The sequence below is a fragment of the Balaenoptera ricei genome, chromosome 6, assembly GCF_028023285.1.
Source record: "Balaenoptera ricei isolate mBalRic1 chromosome 6, mBalRic1.hap2, whole genome shotgun sequence".
NCBI lineage: Eukaryota > Metazoa > Chordata > Mammalia > Artiodactyla > Balaenopteridae > Balaenoptera > Balaenoptera ricei.
This window is the reverse complement of record NC_082644.1, coordinates 90,762,106-90,784,786: the sequence shown is the minus strand read 5'-3', so window position 1 is coordinate 90,784,786 and position 22,681 is coordinate 90,762,106. Positions and strand designations below refer to the sequence as shown.

Below are 22,681 nucleotides of genomic sequence, written 5' to 3'. Positions count from 1 at the left end.
TAAGGCAGTGTGACGTGGTGGTTAAAATCTTGATATAGAAGTTTGACCAGCCATGGTTCATATCCAGGCTCTTATTTGCTGTGTTAAATAGGACAAATTACTTAACCTATCTAAACTTCAGTCTGTTTATCTGTAGGGGTAATACCTATATCCTCATATTATTTTGAAGTTTAAATGAGATAATGGAATAAAGTGATTAGTCAGAAATGTATGTTTTCTTCCAGTATGGATAAACTAGTTTTAAATAGAAGTAGACAATGTTTTCTGCCTGTTTTTCTCTACTTGATGATGGTTAGCAGCATTTTAGTAAGAATTTTCACTATTTGCTATAGTAGAACTGACTTGTATGTTTCAAAAGTCATTTATGATGCATGAATCTCCCCTCTAGCATTTCTTTTCCCACGAAGACCAAGAAAAATGATTCATTTACTCAACTGCTGTCTGATCTTTTTCCCCGAGTGTACCTCTTTTAGACGCTGATCATTAAATTGTTACTTAGATTCTTCAGCCCACTTAAAAAATGTGTTATAAAAAGGGTTTTATTGCCTTTGGAGTCCTTCTTAAAGTACTTTTCAAATTATATTTGGTCTAGTTTTCAGTTTATGGCTAACCTGCTATGTTTTGTGGGCTTCCTTGTTTTCCTTAAATGGGCTAATTTTCTATTATTAGAAACTGTTTTTTTAAAACCTCTGTAATTGTTGTTGTGGCCATCAATCAGACAAGGTGGGAGTTTTGTTTGTTTGTTTGTTTATTCTTGGAAGAGTTTTTAATTAAAAAAATTTTTTTGGTGTACTCCTTTTCCAATCTTATATAAATTTTATTTTTGGCTTCTGATGAGGTGTTTGAAAATAGTCTCCAGGCTTCTATTTTATTTTCACTTTTCATTCACTTCTGTCCCCACCTCAACATCTGCACTTGCTTCTGTTGAAATCAGCACAAATGATACCAAACGAGGGGTTATAGACTGAAGTTCTAAGTGCTGGGACAGCTTCAAAGTCACTGTGTGACCTTGGTTAGGTCATCTGACTGCTTTGGTCTGCAGTTTCCTCATCAGTGTAATGAGGGGAGTTTATTCATTTATTACACAAGTATTCATTAGGCACATATTGTATGGCAGTCACTGTGCCAAATGCCGGAAAAATCTGCAGTGAGCAAGAGTCGAGGTGCCTCCCCTCATGACATGTACATTCTAGTGCTGTTAAATTATCGAAACTCCAAGGCCCTTGTGAGTTTACAGCACTGTAAGTATAATGTTACTTCCACTTAGTTCCAGTTCTCTTTTGAATCAAATAGAAAAAAATTTGATATGTGTGAAGTTCGTTTTGGGCTTGTGGACATTCCTTTGACTTAAACACCTTGCAGTTTGTCCTACAGGGTGTTCCATGGAAACCAGTGGGAGATGCTCTCTCCAGAAAGGATTCAGGTCCAAAGCTGCCTACTACATCCCCCTGTGAAAGTGAATCTTAAAACGCTTTTGGAAATACACTTTAGATCTCTGCTTTCTGAAGCACATTAAAAAAAAGAATTACTGGAATAGTGACCACTGACCTTTATTTAGTTGTGGGAGTCAGTCTCAGTCAAAGAGGAAATGAAACTTTTCTTGGTTGTGGCCAATATGAAAATACTTATTCAATTATAAAATTGTATGCAGTTATAAGACCATAAATCTCTTTACTGGGGATCAGTAATAATAATAAATAATAACGAATAGTAAAAAATATACATTTTATTATTTGGCTGACAATATGGTATGTGACATATGCCTTGGAAAAAGAGTGGACTGGTAAACTTTTAAACTTACTTGCCAATGGCTTATTAGTGTTACAGGAATTATAACAATAGGAGTCCTTAAAAGAATATTTAAGCCAAGTCTTCTTTCCCTTCATATTCCATTTAATTTAAAGTGGGCTATTTGTGGGATGATATATGCCAGGTAGTAAGAAAAGGTTGGAATTATATTGAGGTAATTTTGGAACTATTATCAAAATGGAGCCATCTGAAATGATTGTTTATAGTAGATAATGGCTGTCAGGAAAAATAAAATAGAATGAAAGATGTAAGCAAAGCGACAGAAAATAACTGATGAGCTGGTGGAAAATCCAGAAATTGCATGAAAATCAACTCATAACAGGGTTTTGCTTGATTTTATGGGAAGAAATTAAGTAGTAAATATTAAAGTTAATATTTGAGTTAAGACTCAAAAAATTTGAGTTAAGACTCAAATTCTCTCTTAACCAGGATAATAATTCTTGTTTCAACTCTCAATTATCACACTTGTATCTTTTCCTGTTCATGAATTCATATTAAATTTTCTTAATATAATGGCTCTAATTTCATTTGTCTCCTTAGATTAATCTTCCGACAGTTCAGGAACAATAATCACAGTTACTGAACCATGGTTCGTGTATATACATATTTACACACATACAAAAATAACCATAAAATAACCATAAAAGAAAACAGAAGTCGTGCCAAAAGAAAATTGGAGGTAAAGGGCTATTAAGATTTCAGAGGAGGGAAAGAGTACATCCAAATTGGAGGAAAAGGGGAAAATTTGTGCCTCAGATTTGTGCTGGCCTTAAAAGGCAGTGAAATTAGGGCCTTCAGAGATGCAGGGAACACCTTCCAGGTGGAAGGAATAGTAGCGCTATACAGTGGAATTATATTGGCTTGGAGTTAAATGAACTTTGGTTCAGTTTTCTCTCATTCCTAGTTTGACCTGTAAAAATTGGAATAATAACATCAAAACCTTGCTACAGGGTTGTTGTGAGGTTTAAATGGTATAATCCAGAGGAAATTCTTAGTAAAGTTCCCGGCAAAAAGTGGGTACTTGGGCAAAGACCCTCCCTTCCTTTTTCATGTGAATGTGGAGGCCATTTGATACCAGGCTAAGGAGTTTGCTGAAGCTATAATCCTGGTTCTACCATTTACCAGCTGCATGACGTTTGGCAAGTTATTTAATCTCGCTCAGAGGGATGGTGAGTTTTCAATAGAAGGAGCTAAATCGGAAAGGAAAATGATGAACTTAGTTTATCATGCTTTTAGGAGTTTTAAGAGATAGAACGGTGTAATGCCCAAGAAGTAGATTTATTGTCAGAAGAACTGGATTAAATCCTGACTTCAACAATTACTAGAAAGATGACTTTGAACTTTAGGTCTCCTTCTTCATCTCTAAATGGGAGACTACAATGACTACTTCAAAGGATTGTTGGATAGATGAAATACATTGTTGTGAAAACTTCTCTCATGGTGGCCAGCACCTAGGTGGCACCTACTGAATAAAAACGAAATTTATAGACTTTATGGAATTTATGGACTACTCCAGCTCCTCACAAGGCTGATCTAGGTTTTAACGTATATGCTTTTTCCTACAATGTGCATACTGGTACTTCAAATTGTACAGTAATTTGACAGCCTTCTGAACTTTATGTTTTCTAAGTATTCATTAGCTGACATAATTTCAGGGGATGTGAATGCCAGGATTGGCAGTGGGTCCACCAGAGCTACATCCATCAGAAACCTGCAATTGTCTAATTCTTCCTTTTAAGGCACTTCTCCAGGATAAACTGTCTGAATCAAAGAGGAAAATATCTGATCAAACCCATTTATAATCATATTCCAGTAATGGTAAATGGCAGGCTATGGGATAAGTCTGTGGACTTGCACTTAGTTTTCCAACCAGAGGCAGCATTATTGATGATTGAAGAATTAGCTCTTCAGAGCTTATCTACAACCTCGACTTGGATATTTTAGACTGGTTGAAAGTAAATATTTTTCTCTTAAACTTAATCTGAACTTTCAAAATGTCCTTGCATCTGTCCCTACATGTAACTCAATCGGCGAGATTTTAGGAATGAAGTTAAACTGAAGTGAAAAAATAAATGTAAGACAACAAAGAATTTATGGCACATATTTTATTCTGGAAGTCTTCATGAATAACTATTTATAATATTAACAAATTGTGATTATACTACTATGCCGCTGGACTATTCAAAAACAAGTGCTTTTATTGCTTGCTTTATAAGAGAGATCAGAAAGAAAAAAAGTTCCAGGCCATATTATCAAGATATTATCTCAAATATAACTGAGATCAAGTCATCCAAAGAGTCATTAAATTATAGTTCTTTTAAAAACAACTTGTCCTTTTCAAAAATTAAATTATTCTGGAATATTTTGGGCTTGACCACAGGGACACCAAGAGTACACATTTGGGGACTTTATCTTCTTTGGTATCACTTCAGGATGAAGAAATTCAGAATCATGTGCATGGATTGATTACTAAACAAATCATTTCGATTACTACTTTGCCTCTCTGCATTTTGTTGTCCCCAGTATTCTCCATAGCCAGAATCCATTATTTTCATCAGCTCTAAAAAATCCAGTCTTTCAAGGCTGAAAAGAGCTCCAGAAGAAAATTTCTGCTGCCAGAATTATTTTGATCTTGCTTGAGTAGTTGGCTGAAGTCCTTGCCGACCTATTTACCTTAATTAACTCCGCAGGTATGGTTCCCTCATGATGATCTCTAAGTGTAGTTGACTCTAGATTAAAAAAGGGAAACCCTCCATCTCCTGAAATCACAGAACCATTAAGGCTCTTAGAGACTTCCTCAAAATAACATCACATTTTTTTCCCTTAAATTGAAAGACTAAGTCTCAATCTAATAGCTTGCTTGCATAAGGAGCTAACCAGCTCTAGGTATAAACTATTTTTTACAGATAATGGCTATTAAAATATTTGTTATATGAGTAGATTCTGTTATTTATCTCCTCCAGAGAATACCTGAGACTTTGTAAAACTTTTATATTTTATAGATATATTATTTTTTCCTCCTTAAATCTCTTTCTGTATCTAACCAGCATCCATCCAATAATCTGAACAAGGAACCTGGGAGTTATCCTGGAATCCTCCCTGCCCTTCCCACATCCATTCGATTCCCAACACTTGCTGACTTTTACTCCCTAAATGTGTGTCGGCTGCCCTGTCGATCCCTCTGGCCGTGTCTCATCCAGGCCCTCACACTCCTCTCTGGGCTTTCACAGCAGCACCCTAAGGGCTTTCTCTGCCTTCAGTAACGGCCTCCTCTGATTTACCCTTCAGAGCAATATATTTAAAATCCAAATTGATCAGGTAACTTCCTTTCATTGGCTCTCCATCATCCGCAGTAAAAAGAGACCCGAGCTCCTTGGCATAAAATATAAGGCCTCCCCCGATCTGGCTTTTTTTAAATGAGCTTCTCAGGTTTATTTCCTACAAGCTGCTCACTGCCTAGCACTGCATGCTACAGCACGGGGCTCAGCCTCAGCACTACTGACATTTGGGGCTGGATAGTTCTTTGTTGGGGGGCGGGGCTGTCCTGTGCCATGGTAATATGTTCAGCAGCATCCCTGGCCTCTACCCACTAGATGCCAGTGGTACTCTCTTCTCCCAGTTATGACAACCAAAAATAACCCCAGACATTGCTGAATGTCCCCCAGGGGACAAAATTGCACCCTGGTTGGTAAATAGGAGTTGCATAATGAATCACTAACTCTTTGAACACACCAAGCTATGTAGTACCTCCACTCCTTTGTTTTTCTTGTTATTTGTTCCTGGAAAGCCTTTCTCCTTCTTTGCCTAATGCAGGGAGAGAGGAAAAGATTCTGTCCTTATGTCCTCTCCCTTCTTTGTTTCCTCTGAAGAGGAGGGACTAGTGATCTGATTCGTCAGATTCCAGGACACACTGGAGAACAGGTGAGAGCATTTCTTTGAAAGGACTGCATATGGGTATAACCCACTCTTCAATTTTTTTAAAAAGAAATTAACCAATAATGCATGAATCCATGCTTATAAAAATTGAAACAATATAGAACATAGAATTAAAAGTGAAAGCTTCCCAGGGTCAAAGCATTCTAATTAAAAAAAAAAAAAGATTTGATATATACTGCCCCAACATTATCAACACCAGACATCCTCCCCCTTTGTGGCTGTGGCCTCCTCAGGGTTCCAGGATTGTGTATAGAAGGCGGAAGCTAGGTCGGCTCACGAAAACACAAAACTGTTACTTCTTGATGCTTGCTAGGGTTATCCGAGCAGGTGATTCACATTTTGGGTCTACCTAGCTCAAAGAAGGACATTTCAACAAAGCTTCTATAGGCCGCATTCTTCTTCCATTCCTTATCCAAATCCTTACAATCCTTTCCCCTACCATCCCCGTAAAAATCCACAAACCATAACAGTCAGAGCTGTTATCAAGAAAGACAGAGACATTTTGCCATTTTAAATGTACAATGTTACAAACATCAGTCCAAAGACAGCCCCAGAGATTCTGCTTCACCTGATCAACGGTGAGCCCTGGGGTCTGTATTTTTTTTTTTTACTGACTCCCCACCCCCAGTCGAGTGATGTGCAGCCTGGTGTGGAAGCCAGAGGCTGAAGAATACAAGTTAAAATGTAAAGAGATGCATCCAGGTATCCAGTGTTTTGACAGCTGCGTATGTCACTTCATGTTCATATGAATATAGCATGGAGTAGTAGCCACACTTAAAAAATTCCAAGTTTCATAAATTCTTATAGCAGATGGAAGAAAAGATGTCTCTATATGCCTATGTCCTAAATACTGTGCAGGCCTTAAAAACAAACTAGGTAAAGAGAAAATACCTGCGAGGGCTCTTTATTAATATAATGAAAACATGCCTGATGGTGGGGAAATATAGCTATTTTCATAAAGGTTTCCAGCTACGGGAACAAAGGGTGAAAGAAATCCTTTCCACGCAAGTTTAATTCTAGAGACCCCATCCTTTACACAGGGAACTTATCCCTTTCCCCTAATTCTGTTGATTATTATTCTTTTTCAGCCTTCCTCAACACTTAGGATCCCACAGGAGGTCACTAGGAATGGTGGGGGTGAAGCGTTCCTAGTAGCAGAAATGAAGATGAGAGAGTGAACTGGAAAAACGCTTTAAAAACTCTAATTGAGACAAACCTGACTACAAAATTGTGTCTGTGCTATGATTACAACTGTAACAATTCTGTCTGCATATGGACGGGGACTGAAAGGGAGCATAAAAAAAATGTAAACAGTTTGGTTTGTAGGATGGCAGAATTTTGGGTGGATTTTTCTTTGTTTTGAGTTTTGTCAATGTTTTGGTAATGTTTTGCAATAAACAATACTATAACAGAAGCAGCTGAACCTGCTGACTAATTATTGTTAGAAAGAGCAGCCTAGCCTCAACTCCGTCAGAGCTAAAATCGCTGCCTTTGGCAGATGCTCTCCAACGTTAAAGTTGATAATATCAGCTAACCTTAACCAAGAAGTCAACTCCTTCTGGTCCAAAGGAGCATTTAAAAAATTATTTTATTTTATTTTTTGCAGCTAACTCATTCTGGCAGGCATACCAAATATTAGTTCAGTGGGGCCCATAGGAGGGTGTTTCATTTTGTTGCTTTTCTTTTCTTTTTTAAAAATAGTTGAAATGGTTGATTGGTTACACCTGTCCTAAGAAAGGTCTTGGACCAAATCATCTGCAGTATAGTGAAAAACTCAGGGTCCTTAAAAGAGTGTTTGTCTAAGTATGTGAGTGGATTCAAACTCCACTTTGAGGGAAATGCTGGTGTCACCTGCAGGAACCCCTGCAGCTTATCTTTGAGCAGAAATGGAATGGCAAGAATACAAGTCAGTTTCTTAAAAAATTGACAACAGAATGTCAGCCTGACTTCCTGCACATCTGGTGTTGAAAGCGTATGGATAATCAACGTCAAAGACTATTGGCACTTCAGGCACTTGTCAGCGAATTCAGTCCTGAAGTGACTTTAACTGTGCACTTGCCAAAGGCTCACCTAAGACACGTAATATTGGAGAGAGACGATTTAATGAACGGGTGAGCTCTCCATTCCTCTTCTAGGGACTCTAATCTCTGTTCTTGTGATTCGTTGTAGTATCAGGAAGCAACATATCTGGGCTGGATAACCTCTGTTCCCGATAGAAATGCTCTCACCGAGTTAAAAATCTAGCATTATGCTCTGCGCCTTTATGAGATTCAGTATAAGAATTATCTATTGGAACATGCTTTTGCATTTTTTCTTGCAAATATTGCTGAGAATGTTGTACCTTATGTTACCTAAAATCTATTGTTAAAAAAGTTAAGTGATTCATTCTTTCTGGATTTAGAACATTAGCTTTGCTTGTAATACAAGTTAGAAACCAGGTGTTTGTCTTTGTGCTTTAGGTACCAGGAAACTCATGCTTTATCCCTAGAACTCCTCCAATGGCAGTTTTGTACAGATCGGAGAAAGTGGTGAACTCAGACAGCAGAGTCAGGCACAAGAAGGAGGATATTATTTGGTGTCCATTCAGTTGCTGTGCCTATTATGGCTTAGGTAGGTACAACACTTTCAATTTTAATGATCTCATTAGAATTTTTTTCTCCAAGAATTTGCTGTTCCTGAAGTGCTAGATTTTCAGAAAGGAAGAAATGCATTTCATTTTCTGTAAATATCAAAATTAATTACTCATCGTTATAACTAATCATTAAAATTCAAAATTAGATGAGAATGTTCTTAATAGATTTGTTTAAGCCTTGAAGAGGTCCATTTTATTATAGCATCTACAGCTCTACTATTTGTGGAAATTATGACATAAGGTTCATAACTGAATTAAGCCAATACCTTTGCCCAAATCCTAAGAAGAAATAAATGAAAGATGGTGGATAAAACTATGGTATCTTATTAGGAAAAGTGTAGGCAATTGAGTAGAATTGTTTTTGTAGATCTCACCCTAGTTTATCTAGTTGGGAACATATTCATTCATTCACTCATTCATTCTTTCAGTCATTCAACATGCGAGTCTAATATGTTCCAGGGGCCATTTTAGGTCCCAAGGATACATCAGTTAACAGAACAGATAGAATTCCCTGCCTTTATAGAATTTGCATTCTAATGGGGAGGGGGGAAGACAGTCAGTAAAACAAATAAAAAATATATGGTGTAACAGTTGGTATTAAGTGCTGTGACGAAAAGTCAAGAGGATAAGGCAGAGATAGGGTGCTTTGGGTGTGAGGGTGGAATTTCCTATTTTAAATAGTGTGACCAGGTGGCATCTGAGCATAGATCGGAAGGAGAGAGTGATGTCTCTCCGGGAAGAGTTTCCATGCAGAGGGAACAGTTTGTGCAGAAACTCCAAGGCAAGGTTGTGCTTGGAGTATTTGAGGAAAGTGAGGCAACAGATGTGGCAGGAATGGAGGATGGGAGGAGAGTGGTGGGAGGCCATCGAGGGATAAGAGAGCCAGAGCGTGCAGGCCATTTTAAAGGGCTTTAAAAATGAGATGGGGAACAACTGGAGGGTTTTGAGCAGAGGAATAACATGGTCTGACATGTTTTAAGAGCATCATCTGGTTGCACTGTGGAGAACAGACTGCGATGGGGAGATGTGGGACCAGTGGGAGCAGGAAACCTAGCTGGGAGATGATGGTCACTTGGACTCAGGTTATAGTGGTGAAAGTGGGGAAAAGTGGTCAGATTCTGATTCTGTTTTGAAAGTAGAGCCACTAGGGTTGCTGAGTATTAGAGAAGGAGTTAACGAAAGAGAGATGAGTTTTTGGTCTGAGCCAGAGCTTCAAGAAATGCAGTCTGGAGTTGCCACACATTGGATGAGGAAGACTGTGGGAGGAAGATCAGGAGTTTGGTTTTGGACAGATTAAGTTTGAGACGGTCCAAGTGGTAATATCCAATAGGTAGTTTGATAATATAAACATTAACTCAAAATTAATATTACAGTTACTAGAAATATTATATATACATATGTAGAAATAATATATTATTAATGATATTATTAAATTTTAATATGTTTGTGTTACTACATTTTAAGAGAGACACTAACAAGTTAAATATATTTTGAAGAGGATGACTGAGACGGCAAGCACAGGAAACCATATTGGATAAGCAGCCTTTGAAGGAAACGGAGATGTTTAGCATAAAGAGGAGCGGTCCTAGGGTAGATGTGTTTCTTTACATGCTGGAAGGGCTACCTTGAAAAGGGATAGCGAATGAACTTTACCTGTCATTCTCTGAGATGGATAGAAGTTATAGGAAGCCCGGTTTCAGGTCAATGTAAGATTATACACATGGACACATTTTTATGAGTAGAATTTCTGTGTTCTTCTGCAGCAGGATGGATTCTCTTCTGAAGTAGTGATGCCTTATTGCTGGAAGTGTTTGACTGGAGACTTGCTGAGGATATTGTAGAGGGGACTGGATGGAGGGTTAGATTAAGGTTCATTTCTCTTTGTTTCTGTGTATTTTTCCTAGGGACCAAAGTACTCCATGTACCAATGCACCATCATGAATATTTTTTCTTGTATTGTGTTTTAAGATTTCATGGGTCTATGAGTTTCTCCCAAATTAAACTATAAACCTCTTGAGGACCGGAACATGTTTTTATCCTCTTTGTATTCCCTGATGCACTTGGTACAAGATTTTGTATATAACGAGTACTCAGAAAAATATTTTTTGGTTGAATAATTTTGCTTCCAAGGCATCCTTATCCAAAATGCAAACACTACTGGGAAGGGGAGTTCATACCCAGCCTAACACCTTATTGTGGCTAAATTGACAGGACCAGTTTAATCCTTGAAATTCTGAGGGTCTGGAGTGGAAGAAGGTTGTCAAATGAGGAAAAGAAAATTCACCAAAAATTCATCTTTGTCTATGGCTGATTCTGCCAGCGTGTAAAGTCTACCTAAAATGTCAACTGTTGTGGTATTGGAGTATTAAGAATACGTATTAGAAAAATGGTACTGATGAACCTATTTGCAGGACAGGAAAAGAGGTGCAGACATAGAAAATGGACTTGTGGACACAGGAGGGGAAGGGGTGGGGGGGACGAACTGAGAGAGTAGCATTGACATATATACACTACCATGTGTAAAATAGATAGCTAGTGGGAAGCTGCTGTATAGCACAGGGAGCTCAGCTCGGTGCTCTGTGATGACCTAGAGGGATGGGGTGAGGGTGGGTGTGAGGGAGGCTCAAGAGGGAGGGTATATATGTATACATATAGCTGATTCACTTTGTTCTACAGCAGAAACTAACACAACGTTGTAAAGCAATTATACTCCAATAAAAAAAAAATACGTATTAGAGTCCAAAATATCTGAATGATATTTTAGAGGTTTGAAAGAATTAAAGAACGTCCAAGACAGTTACTTCTTCTGCTTTCAGAGAGTACTTCCAACAGTGAGAAAATCTTGTTAATTCACGTCTCTTACTTCTATAGACTTCACAGAAAACTAGTAGCAGAGGTTCAATGAGTTCCTTGCCATAGAAGGTGTTAAATTAGAGGATTAATAACCACTCTCAAGCCAGCCATCCATTCATCCACCCATCCATCCACCCACCCATCCATCCATCCATGCGTCCATCCACCCATCCATCCATCCATCCACCCATCCAATGAACATTTATTGAACACATACTGTGGACTGAACAGTGAGGGGTTCCGTGAAGGACTGTAATCTTGAGGAGCTCACAGGTGAGTAGGAGAACCTATCTAACATTATGGTACACTGTGTTAAATACTGTGCATTGGAAAAACAAAGTTCCATGAGGTCAGAGAGGAAAGAGCAACTAACTTCTCGGGGAAGTTGGGAAATTCTTCCTGGGGCAAATGCCATTTGAACTAACAAAGCTTTTTTGTGATCCTCCTCAACACCCCCAACCCAAGGCAGTGTATTTCTCTCTGCTGTCTTCCTGTGGCCCTTGTTACCTGCTTCTGATTACAGCAGTGCCCTGTTTATTGCAATTATCTGTTTACTGTCTACTTCTCTGCCTGGCCAGTACTCTTTAGTGGCACTGACTTTGTCTTATCATCTCTGTCCCTACCCAGTATCCAACACAGTTGTTTGTTAACAGACTCAAAATAAATGAATCTTGAAGAATAAGTTGAAATGTGCCAGGTCCAGGAGGAGGGAGAAGGGCGTTCAAGACAGAGGCATGAACCTGTGAGAAGTTATGGAGGTGTCTAAGGGTATAGTGTGTTAGGAAAATGGTGAGTGGGTTTGGAAGACTGACATGGAGGGAACATTCAGGGGAGGGTTGGGAGATGATGACCGAGGAATGAAGCACGACATTCTCACGGGTCCACTGGAGGTGAAATGACTCAGTCAGAACATAGAGCATTTTAAAAACCATCAAGCAATATATGTTGCAGCTGTCCCTGAACCCAGCTCCAGCCTCCGGACTCTGGCCTCTCTCCAACCTTCACTCCACGTTGAGCCTCGCTCATCCCTTGTGATCATGTTTGCTTTCTTCTGAGGGTTTGCAAAGCAAATTTTGCATTTTAGTTGTAGGTTTAACTACATTCTATTTATATCTTTCTTATCCCATGGACAGAGAAATATCCTTTGTTCCTTATTGAAATGACTTGATTGCATCTACTTTCTAAATTATTCCATGAGAAATTAAACAGTCCTTTTTTTTCAATCATTCATTGTTCCTAGTGACTGGCTTCATCACCATCCACCCAGTTTCCCCAGCTAGAAATCTGGACTTTATCCTAAGCCCTACTTTTCCCAAAGTGCTCTCTTCCGATCAATATCAGGTCTTCCTAGTCTAATGTCCAAACGAATCTTGACATTGTTTTCTTCTCTTTATTCATATAGCCTGAGTTCAGGCTACTTTATCTCTCACTGGATTATTGAAACAACATCTTAAATGGTCTCCCTACCTCTACTTTTCCGTTTATCTCTATCTATCTGTCTATCTATCTATCTATATCAATAAAAATCCAGCCACTGCAGTTATATTTCTTTTTTTTAATTTAAAAATTTAAAAATTGTGGTAAAATATACATAATGCAAGGTTTACCATTTTAACCATTTTTAGGTGTACAGTTCAGTGACATTAAGTACGTTCATGTTGTTGTGGTACCATCAGCACCATCCATTTCCAGAACTTTTTCATCACCCTAAACTGAAGTTCTAAACCCATTAAACACTAATTGACCATCTTCTTCTTCCCCCAGGCCCTGGGAACTACCATTCTACTTTCTGTCTCTGTGAATTTCACTACTCTAGAAACCCCATTATAAGTAGAGGCATACAGTACTTGTCCTTTTGTGACTAGCTTATTTCACTTAGTATAATTTCCTCAAGGTTCACCCATGTTGTAGCATGTGTCAACATTTTTGTCCTTTTTCAGGCTGAATAATATTCCACAGTATGTATATACCACATTTTGTTTATCCATTCATACACTGATGTCTATGATATTTATTAAATATTATTACTCTTAGAACTTTATTGTAACTTGTCCCTGTTACTCTCAGGATACAGCTAAAAGGCTTTACTATGGTTTACGGGGCCCCCACCTAACGCTGCAGCTTTCATTCTATTTATGTCCCCTTACACTCTCCACTTCAGTCAGGCGACCTGGCCTTGCCTCCATCTCTTTCACATCTGGGCCTTTGTCCCAGCTTCTTCCTCAGCTTACGATGCCATTTTTCAGGATGAGCCCAGCTTTTACCTCAGGACTCAGCTCAGGACATCACCTCCTCCAGGAAGCTTTCCTCCTCTCATCCAGGCTAGGTTAGGCATCTCCTTTTTTGTGCTCCTGGAATCCCCTGAAGTTCTCTCTACCAATACTCTTGTCACTCTCAGAGCAAAGACAATGTCTTATTTCCCATTTCATTCCTGGACTCTAGTATATTTTGAGCGCTCAGTTCATTTCTTTGGAACAAATGCATAACCGTGTAGGCAAGTATCTGGAGTCATGGAGGAGGTGGGCGCTGAGGCAGAGGCCTATGTGAGTGACTAACTCAAGGCCAACAAGAGTGAGGGCGTAATCCCGTGCAGCCTGCCAAATGCTGACTGCCTTCATGCCTGTGGAACCACTGGATGCGGCACTGGCTGCACACAGTAGAATGACGGGTGTGCACTGAGACGCGCATTCCCAGCCCTCAACTGAGAAGCCCGGTTAGGTGTTTTGGTACTTTCAGCACAGTTTTAATCTTTTGCTCTTTTGGTAAATGTGCTTACACCCTTCCTGCCTCTATTCTCCACCAATTCTCCTCCTCACTCTCCTCCCCCTACTCTGAACTTGGAAATAAATTCATATGTTTAGGTCACTTAAACAAAAACGAGATTTTATTCTGTGAAGAAAGTGTTTAGTTTGTAAAAGGATCAATGGGCTATTTTGGATCAAATAACTGTGTTTTCTTTAGCCATTTAAAATGGTCTATTTTCATTTTTTAAGCCATTGCCTTGTGAAAGGACCTAAGAATATCCCCAACTTAGTGTTAGATCCCGTAATTACATTTTCCCATTTTGAAAGCAGTTATGCAGTCCTTACAATAGAGTCAACGCGGCTAAAAATAAACTCCAGGCAGTTCATATTAACTGGGTAATAATAACAGGCAACAAGGAGGCTCCCTGTCCAAATATGATGAAAACAGGAAGTTCATTACACAAGCTGTTCTTTCCTGATAGATCTGAATTCTTAAAGCCTTAACTCAAAAATAATCTCTTCAGGTTAAAAATAAAAGCAGAGAGTTGTCTCTTACTTGTGGCTCAATGGAGATGATAACATTGTAGCTAAATAAATCCACACAGCCATGGGTAGACTGTAACTCCAGATCGCCTGTTTGGAGGAGGAAGGAGGAAGTTTGCAGACCCCTCTCCTGGCAGACAGGCGGCTGGATGCATTTGCCTGGGGGTTTACTGTTTTCTTACCCTGGCACAAGCTGCCAAGGAGATATTGCTTTACTTTGGTACGATGGCAGGAAGGCAGAAAGGCTTCCGGTGTGGAAAGCATTTTTATTTTTCCCTGGGGAGAAAATGGATGAACAGAACACCCCCAGCTCTAAGTGTCTGCCAAGTATTGTAAATTTCAATCCTGGTTTTTCAGGGTGAAGTGGGAATGAGGCCCAAAGGAGGAGGATAAACCCCCTTCCTTATGGAACTCCTTTTCTCTAGTGAGTGTCACTGATTGTAAAGATTCAGATTTTCATGATTAAAGCAAGGTGAGCATGGAGGAAAATCTTAATTTATGTAACTAGAATGAGCCCCACCAGCTCCCTTCCTGAAACCAAGTCCCAGTCCTCCAGGGTGTCACTGGACGCAGTGAGGGGGCCCGTGACCTTGCCATCCACCTCCTCTTTGGGAATCTCACTACTTGTTACCACGGCCACCAGTAGGGTCACCCTGCTCCAAGCAGTCATCACATCTTTCCTTAATTTCCTGTAACATAGCGGAGACCAGGTTGGAAGTTTCAATAAAGACTTGGCTATAGGATTGAGGTGGGGAAGAGAATGGGAGTAACAAAGAGTTGTCAATCACAGAGAGTGACAAGTGTGCACTGATCTGGCTCAGCAGATGCAGTTTTCTCTCCCCAGGCTGGGTCAGTAGCATCTTTAGGGTTTGTCTTGAGCAAAAGAGCATGCTTGGGGAGCACTCACCTTGCGAATGTCCCCAGACCCTCCCAGCTATTCTTATTCCACTTCATGGTGGCTGTACTCCATCTTCCTGGAGAGTGATCTTTGTTTCTTTAACCGCACAACAAATCTCGGAATACGTGCATCCTGGGAAGGGGGTTCTTGCCACTTTTGAAGTGATAACAGATAGGGCCAGTCACAGGAGGCATCAGGAGGGCCGTATTGCCAAGGCCTCACATTTAAGAAGAGTCTTACATGTAGACTTTTGATGTTATTTCCAAATGGGATTAGCATAGCCACAGGCATACACTGATCTAATTGTATTTTTTAAAAGGTATCACACATGACTTTAAACTCTATTCTATGACCAGATCACATTGGCTATTGGGTATGATAAATTTTGTAAGTTGTAAACCTGCAGGTAGCACAATTATATTGGACTATATATATTTATTGAGTGTAAACATTTAGAATATATCACAATTTTTGTAATGCTCTTTTGGAATTTCTTCATTTTTCTAAAATACTGCCATTCTCAGGAATTGGAAGTGGTCTGGCCTCTGAGAGGCCCTGACCATACACCTTCTCCATCTGCGATGCTGCCCATGGGGAGTGGTGGACTTCTGTAAGAGAAGGAGGGAGGTTTATAGAGATGCTCTCTCGTGGTGGATGAACGCAGTGGTTCTTAAACTTGACCTGTGCAACAAAATCTCCTAGGAAGCTCATTAGAAATGACATACGATGTACTGAGAATTTCTGGCCCAGACCCAAGATCTTGACTCAGGGGGTTTGAGACTACTCCTTGAAAAGCCCTGCAACAGATTGTAGAGGAGCTTTTGGGGGAAGGTCAAAGGGTAAAATAGGTCCCCTTTGGGAAATAAATAATGATTCCCTCTGGGGACAGTGAAGACTCTATCAGAGAGAGAGGTTCCTCCGACTAGAATCAATAAGGAAACAGAGCAAGGGACCTGGTAGTTGAGAGAGCAGAGGGTAGGCAGGGACAGCTGTCTGTCGAGCCTGGGTGCAGAGAGCATAGGGCCCACTGGGGAGATGTTTGAATGGGCACACCAAGGGATAGACAATTATGTCAGAGAGACATGGGAGGGGACAATTTCTGGGAGACCTCACTGGAGAGAAGTGGTGAGAAAACCTCAGGGTAGAGCCAGCATGTCCCAGAGGGTTGGAAAGCTGAGCACGAATCTGAAGAAGGGAGTGGAGGCTCTGGGCTTGGTGTAGCAGGAAGCCTGGAACCAACCACTCCCTCCACTAACTGTGAACAAGCTGTAATCCTCCCCACAGGTCCCTTAGCTAATACATGGACAGTGAAGACCGACTTCTTATGACATTTTGATTGACTTATCTTTTGTCAAAACAAGAGAGTATTAAGAGTACTGAGATAGCGGAGGGAGCTATCTTAAGCTGTGGGGTAAGGAGTGTTTTTATAGATACTTGAGTTATGGTTTGAGCTAAGTGAAGTGTGACATTCCTTCATAGATCAACCTGTGTCTCTCATACCATCAGCTTCTGCCACAGGGTCAATATTATACATTTAAAAATTATAGTTTAAACATATCCATTTCATTTTCATGGTCAACTTATAACTCACAGTGCTAACAAATCCAAAAATTCTTCTGTGTTACTTTTGTCCATTCCAAGAACCTACCACAGAACCCTTCCTATGAGTAATAAGGGAAATATAGCCACTCTTCATATGATTAAATAATTATTGGGCTTTCTTTGGTTTTAAGTATCAGTGATCTTTGCTACATGTTTTTCTTAACTTTAAATTTCACTTCTTTAATGTTCACTGCTGATAGCTACTGTGCTCCATATTTTGGACTTATCTGTGTAGCAACTTGACTATGAGCCATTTGAGCTAACAGTACAATTCTCAAACTTTCTGGATTGCAAAGCTCTATTGTTTCTTGACTTCCACGTATTATCCATTTTTTTCCCTAGTGGAACAACATTAATAGATTACAGCAAAAAGCTGTAACAACCCGACTCCTATTTTACTTCTGTTGGTGGTGGTGGTTTCCAAGGTATAAAAAATAGAAACCATAGTGTTAATAGGGCTTTGAAATCAAAGATAGTTGTTGGATATGTATGTGTGTTTGTGTGGTTTGTGTGCAGAAAGTCAAAAGATAGTCTACTTTAATTCAACAAATTTATTTATTGCCTGAAATATGCCAGACAGTGTTTCAGTGCTGGGGATATAAGAGTGTACCAAGCACTGATCCCCATTCTCAGGGAACTTACATTCTCATAGGAGAAGACAGATAACAAAGGGAGTGACAGGAGGTGGGATATGTGTGCTGTTTTAAAATAGGGTAGTTAGAGAAGGCCTCTGTAATAAGTGACATTTGAACAGAGACTTGAAAAGAGTAAGCAAGCCTAGTAGGTATCTGGGGGAAGAGCTTTTTTGGTGGAGGAAACATAGATACAAAGGCCTTGATATAGGAGATTGCAGAGCATCTGGAGGAATATCAAGGAGACCAGTGAGAGTGGAGCGGAATGGATAAGGGGGCAGTGAAAGAACTTAAAGTCAGAAAGTTAGCTGGGGAAGGTCATGTAGAGTCTTTGAGGCCATGGTAAAGACTTTGGAATTTTTTTTCCCTTGGTGAAATGCAAAGCCAATGGAGGATTTTGAGCAAAGGAATGACGTAAACATTTTAACAGGACCACTCTGTCCGCTATAATGGGACTGTGTTAGGCTGAGTTCCTTAGAAGCAGAGCCTGAGATGAGGATGTGCATGTGATTTCCAGAGAAATTGGTAGGGGGTGAGGGAGCGGGCTAGAAAGGAAGAAGAATGGCAAGAATGTGATTTCGGGTGCTGCGTAGTAGCTTCAGCCTAATCCCATGGGGAGCTGTGGAGCATAAATTTCACCTTAGAATTTTTCCCACTTGAGACAAGGGAGAGAGGCTTTTTACCTTCACCCTGGTTATTGAGTAAAGACTCTGGGGAAAGGTATGGACAGTGTAAATTCCAGGCACTTCCAGGTGAGGTAGCTTCCATTGCCCAAGTGCAATTCTCACTGATGCACCCACAGCAGCTGAGGGAAGGGCTCACCAACCAAATTGATAAAAGGGATTCCAGAGGGCCTGACTGAGCTATTAGCAACTTCTACATGGAATAAGGGTGGAGTAGAGATCTCAATTAGGAAGCTAATGTAATAGTCCAGAAGAGAGTTGAAGGTGGCTTGGACTAGAGTGTAGCAGTAGAGGTGTTGAGAAGTGGTTGGATTCTGGAAAATTTTGAAGGCAGAGCCCACAAGATTTGCTAATGGATTACCTATAGCACGTGAGAGAAGGAGAAGAATCAGGGACGACTCTAAGATGTGTGGCCTAGCCATGTATTGAGATGAGGAAGATTGTGGGAGGAGCAGGTTTTAGAATGGGGTGACTAGAAGCTCCATTGGAGACATATTAAATTGAAGATGCCTCGTAGATGTCCAGATGAAAATATCAAGGAGGAAATTGGATGTGAGAGTCTGAATCTGTGAAAATATGTTTCAGTTCCTAGGTTCAGATGACCAGCTGCACATGACACTAAAAGAAAGTGCATATTTGTTTGAGGTGGCACTGTTGGAAACTTTTATCGGGCTTCTAAGGATGGTTGTGGAGTGAGAAAGCTGTAATTAGTTCCACTAAACCCCAAAAAGAACAAAAGGTGAATACTGGACATTATAGGTCAGTAAGCTTGATGACAACTTCAGCTACCATTTCTAAAACAGATCATTAAAGAGACGATTTTTAAGTAATTTACCAAAAGCTGTTATGATTTAGAGGTAACATGGATTCACAAAGAACAAATCAGACCATACTAGCTTTACTTCCGTTTTTGAAAGATATACTTAGGCAGAGAGGTTTGGGAAATTCTGTTGTCTTAGTATATCCTGATTTTTATACAGTGTTTGTTAAATTTTGTTATCATATCCTTCTGACAAAAATAAAGAAATGTGGGCCAGAAAATAGCTATAGTTATGTAGCTTTCTAAGTGGCTCAGCAAGAACAAAGAAGGGTAAACCCTTAGATTTTTTTTTGCTACCAATTAAGTTTTTATATTACTAGGCCCTTTGCTAAGTCATCACTTTTATCAGCAGCTTAAATAAAAAGCTAGAAAGCATATACATAATCAAATCTGAAGATGACATAACCTGAGGAAAACTAGCTAATATCTTGAATTACAGAATGGAAGCTTAAAAAAGGAGAAACCCAAACTCACAATCTGAAATTTAATAGAGATGGATGCAGAATAAAGCAAAACACTCCATTTTACAGGTTGTGAAAGATCTCACTTCACAGCAAAGAACAGAATTCACAATTTTTTATTCAGAGGTTTATTTTTCATTAAGTCATTTGTGGCATTAAGTTAAGACTGCAGGCTTTGGAGCCATCAGCCTGGGTGAGAGTCCTGGCTCTGCCACTTACCAGCGGTATGATCTAGGGTATGTTTCTTAAAATCTGTGTTTCATTTTCCTTACCTGGAAGAGGAAGATGGTGATATTAGTTCTAACTAATATTGTTGGAATTGTTGTAAGAATTAAACACATGTAAAGTACTTAGAACAGTGCCTGGGACGTATTAAGTGCTCAGTAAATAACTAATATAACTTGTTCAACAGTGTGATCTGGTTGCTAAAAAGGTAAAGCCATTTCTCTGTACAATGGTGGAAATGAGGTGTCAAGATAAAGGGAAGCTCATGGCCCACTGTACTCTTTACTGCTGGGATTTTGTTCAGTGCTGGGTGTCTCTAATTAAAAAAGTATCTTCAGCCTGTGGGAGAGTGAGTGCTAAAGGTGGTCAGGGTATAGAATCATGCCAAGTGAAGAAAAATTGAAAAGATGGGGGTAGAGAACGTGGCTTCTTCTTTTGGAGAAAGATTCAAAAGCTGAATTAAGGCTTTCTTGAAAAATTTGAAGGGTTGTCATGTGGAAAAGGAATTAGATAGAGTCCCTGTGGCTCTGGAGACAGAACCAGGAGCAAAGAGTAGGAATAAAAAGGGATGGGGTGGGGCACAGAAGTATTTTAACTTTTTTATGGGTTGAGGGATGACAGAAGCCTGTTCGAGCTCTGCCTCTAAGTTACTGTATGATGTCAAGTCTCTTCTGCTGCAGGCCTCAATTTCATAATCTGTGAAATCAGGGTTTGGATTAAATGTGCTATAAAGGGGAAATTATAGTTGGTCTCTCAATGGGCTGTCTTCCTAGACAGTGGGTTTCCTGTCAGTGGAAATGTTTCAGTAGAGGCCACAAGATATATTAGACATTATTGTATTTGATTGGAATTCAATCTAAATGACATTAAAGATCTCTTTCAATTCTGATTCTAGGAAAAAAATTTTTTTGTATGTTTAGATGGCCTATCCATCCCCATCCTCAGCCCTTAGCCCTACTTTCTTGATGGAGATATAGACTCTTAAGTGATTATGTAAGAACTCTATTGATTAGACTGAAGTGTGATTCTACCCCATTCACATGAAAACTCACAGAGAATTGAATGACTTCCTGAAACAACTCTGTACTAATTCCCTTGGTGCCTAACATGTTGCAGCAGAATTTCTATCGTTTCTCCCATTCTTTGTCCTGAAAGTGGAAAAAGTGAAAAGTACCCACAAGTCACAGGCTCCATATTGCACAGCCCCTAGATTCATGGCTTTGCCTTGAGAATTTGCTGCTGGGGGAGGCTGGGATGTGCAGCTGGGGGGTGGGTGCAGCAGGGAGGGAGGGGCTGAGCACAGCAATGGCAGACTTGACAGAAGCCGTGAGCAGCAGAGATGTGGGACACCATCATCTGTTGCCTGCAGCTGCCAGGCTGACATCATTCTTTTACGGCAAATGTTTATTGACTACTTATCACATGGAGGACACTCTACTAGGCACTCTGAGGGACACCCAGGAGTAAGACACACAGCCTCTTTCTGGCAAGGAGTTTCTAGTCTGTTTGGAAGATAATTACCAGCTAGCAGCAAACACTTTGCATAGTACTTCATTGTTTGCAAAGTGCCTTCAGGCAAATCATTCTCCTTTCAAAAGCCTGTGGGATTAGACCCGTCAAGTACACTCACAACAACCTGTGGGGTACTGTTATTCCCACTTTTCAGATGGTAAATTGTAGCTCTGGACATTAAGCTATTTATCTGAGATCACTCATTTGTGTTGTCTGAAGTGCCCTTGCTGTTGTTGAAGTAGACCTTGGCACATCTTCTGACTCCAATTCCAGTGTTCTTTCTACTACATCACACTAAAGAAATTAAAAAACTAATATATAGGTTATAGTATATATCAAGGGAATTGCCTGGGTAAGATGTGTTATAAGAATTCAGGAATGCAGATCATTGTAACTGGGTACAGAAGGGAGATAGGACTATGGAGATGGGTTAGAGTTTGATTGGTGGAGAACAAGAGAGGGTATTCCAGACAAAGCAAATATTTTATCAAAGGTTGGAGGTAAGAGAGCAGAAATGTAAGGAGATGTTCATGGGGCTGACATGCTTTGCCACATATTTATGCTGTGCATAACTCCAGGGGTATTGTTCACATAGACTGTGATATAAACAGGATTTCAGGGGTCGTTCAGTGCACAACCTGCACAGTAGTATGGGGACAGCCATGAATGTATGCATCAGTGGAACTGAGTTGGAGAGTTTAGTCAAGAAGTCAGATAGAAACCTGGAGAGATGAACAAAAGACTGATCATGGAGAGATGAGAGAGTTAGGGTAAGGGTTTTCCATTTTAATCTTTAAGCTTTGAATAATTTTTAACCAGAAAAGAGCCACAATGAAAACAGCGTTTTGAGAGATTGATCTGAGGATGTGCAGATTAAATTTGAAAGAAGAGAAGTTGGGGATAGGAGACCCATATAATATTTTGGTCACCTAAACATGAGGTCAAAAAGGGTCTGAACAATGATGGTGGCAATGGGAAGACAAAGAAAATGGCAAACATGGAAGACCTTCTTTCATTAATTCCACAAATGTTCTCTGAGCTTTTAGTAAGTGTAAGGCAGTGTGCTGCATGCCAGAGATTTAATAGTGAGCCAAATAGGCATGACTCTTGCCATTCTGGAGTTTATACACCAGTGAGGGAGTCATACATTCATCAAATAATCACATAAAGATTAATTATGAACTATAATAATGCTATGAAGGAAAAGTATAAGATGATATGGGAATGTATAGCAGGGTGGAATCTGATCTAGTTTGGGCCACTAGAAATCAGGAATGTTTTCTCTGAATAAAATAAATTTTTTTTGAACTGAGGGTGAAGAGGAGTGAACT

The 22,681-nt window shown here is 39.8% G+C and overlaps 1 long non-coding RNA gene across 4 annotated transcripts in view; it reads left to right on the top strand.

The window, feature by feature from the left end:
* LOC132367217 (uncharacterized) overlaps nucleotides 1-22,681 on the top strand; it is a 567,682-nt gene that overhangs the window by 68,462 nt on the left and 476,539 nt on the right. For 3 of the 4 annotated variants that reach the window (XR_009503727.1, XR_009503728.1, XR_009503726.1), the window contains exon 3: nucleotides 8,205-8,355. The exons of the other annotated variant lie outside the window; for it this stretch is intronic. This is a non-coding gene — a long non-coding RNA (uncharacterized LOC132367217). The remainder of the gene's footprint in view (nucleotides 1-8,204; nucleotides 8,356-22,681) is intronic. 4 annotated transcript variants of the gene reach the window in all.